At 32.5% G+C, this 2,090-nt stretch overlaps 1 long non-coding RNA gene across 1 annotated transcript; it reads right to left on the bottom strand.

Moving 5' to 3' along the window:
• Positions 1-626: 626 nt before the first annotated feature.
• Positions 627-1,440, bottom strand: LOC115243078. Its single transcript, XR_003885157.1, has 2 exons — positions 1,055-1,440; positions 627-949 (listed from the first exon to the last, which is right to left on the bottom strand). It is a non-coding gene; the product is annotated as an uncharacterized LOC115243078 (long non-coding RNA).
• Positions 1,441-2,090: the final 650 nt, after the last annotated feature.

The raw sequence follows: 2,090 nt of genomic DNA, 5'->3' as shown, positions 1-2,090 counted from the left end.
AAAACGGTCAACATTGTCAATAGGATATCGATTCTGTAATTCAAGTGAGAGTGAAAATTACAAAAATGAACGAATTTACTAGAAAATATATAATTTCATTGGTCCAAACCTAGTAAATTCGTTCATTTTTCACCCTTTCACCCTCACTTGAATTACAGAATCGATACCCAGACCTTGAGCACTAAAAGCTCGACCAAACGATCTCTTTTCACAAGATTATATATTCATATATTCACATACACTCTAGGCGACCACGCGCTACCGCGATGCCAGCGCTATCTGGACGCTCACCAGATGGTTCTGATATCTCACTATGAAATTCTGCGTAACTCAAAAGTATATTCTGAAAATATACGAGAATATACGAGAAATAATATACTGTAAGAGATATTATAAGTATATTCTGAGAATATACAAGAAAATGTACGAGAAATAATATACTGTAAAAGATATTATAGGTATATCCTGAGAATATACGAGAAATAATATTCTACAAGAAATGTTATAGGGATGTTCTCAGTATATTACATATATTACGTATATTCACAGTATCAGAACAGAATATTCGAATGATATCATGTGCTGTTAGGGATAGTCGACTATCTTTAATTAAGAAATGCACAGATGCAGACAAAAGCTTCTATTCACATCTATATGTTTCTATTAGGCATTTTAACTATACGGATGAGTCAATTTTCAGCAATTTGCAGTGTATAAGATAAATATAAATATATAATATAATAAATTTTGTGAAGATACTTAAATGGGTAATAAATTATATATCTTCTACTTTGAATATGAGGTTCTAAGAACTGCAAAGCTTTATACAGTTCACTTGGAGTTGACTGTCTTGAGGATCCTCAGCCAGATGGAAGTCCTACTTTTAAAAACCGTCTCTCACGAGTGAAACGTTCTCGCAATTGACCCCATCGGTGTTCGCAGTCAGCAGCTGCATAATAATATGTATGATTTAATTATAGTATACTATATACGTATAAGTTGTTGTATTACTATAGAACTAAATAAATAAATAAAACTGATAGCATATACACACCTGTTGCATTCAACGCTTCTGCAATGCTACACCATGAATTTTGTGATTTTATTTTATGTTTATAATCAGGATTACTTTTATTATACAAATAGGAACATTTCTCGACTAATTCAATTAAACATTGGTCCGTCAAGTCCATTGTTATTTATTATAAATTTTTATATTTAGTTATAAACATATAACCTCATACCCGTTCTGGATGTAATTCTGACTCTAACCTCTTTTCGTTATCGTAATCGTAAAAGTTCAAACAAACCAACTTTTACGGACACACTTTTATGGTGACCCAATCGATATTGTAGACTCTTTAACGAGTTTTCAGTCTTTCAACTTTTTACGTTTACGGTTACGGTTACGGATCTCCATTGGACCCGCGCCTTATTAGTCTATTTATAGACACCATGCTTTTGCGTTTAAGGAGATCCTAAAGCTACGGCCGAACTCCGACGGGTTTGCGCCCTCATCTGAGAGGAACTAGAATTGTCGATAATTATCGATAATTTTAGTTCTGTCATTACCGACAGCGTTATGCATAAAAATAACCACAAAAGAGTAAATAAAAATTGTGTTCAATATGTTGAAAAGACATCATATATTTCTACTGTTCTATCGCTTCGCACGCGTATCAAAGAGTATCGGAACGCATAGAAAACAGTATATCATATGTGTGTCTGCCTTCATCATATATTAAATATAATTCATGTGTGAGCATATTGCGTTTATAAATTTCTACTACATATGTATAAATATTTATTTATACGACCAAAAATATACATACTTATAATGTTTATATAAATAATACATTGTTATTACATCATCGTCATTATATTGATTGAAAAAAAACGAACTATTAGATAGATTGTAATTGAGTATAGAAAGTTACATTATAATATTCAGTTATATATGTATTATGCACATACATGCCAGACAGCACTATGACATCCTCGGGAAATCCGAAGGACATCCAGGACGGACATTACGGATATCCACAGGATATCCTAATTTTATCCCGGGATATACTCAGGATGTCCTGAGG

Source organism: Formica exsecta, unplaced genomic scaffold, assembly GCF_003651465.1.
Source record: "Formica exsecta isolate Colony F162 unplaced genomic scaffold, ASM365146v1 scaffold688, whole genome shotgun sequence".
NCBI lineage: Eukaryota > Metazoa > Arthropoda > Insecta > Hymenoptera > Formicidae > Formica > Formica exsecta.
The sequence above is the reverse complement of the archived record's forward strand: the minus strand, read 5'-3'. Positions and strand labels throughout refer to the sequence as shown.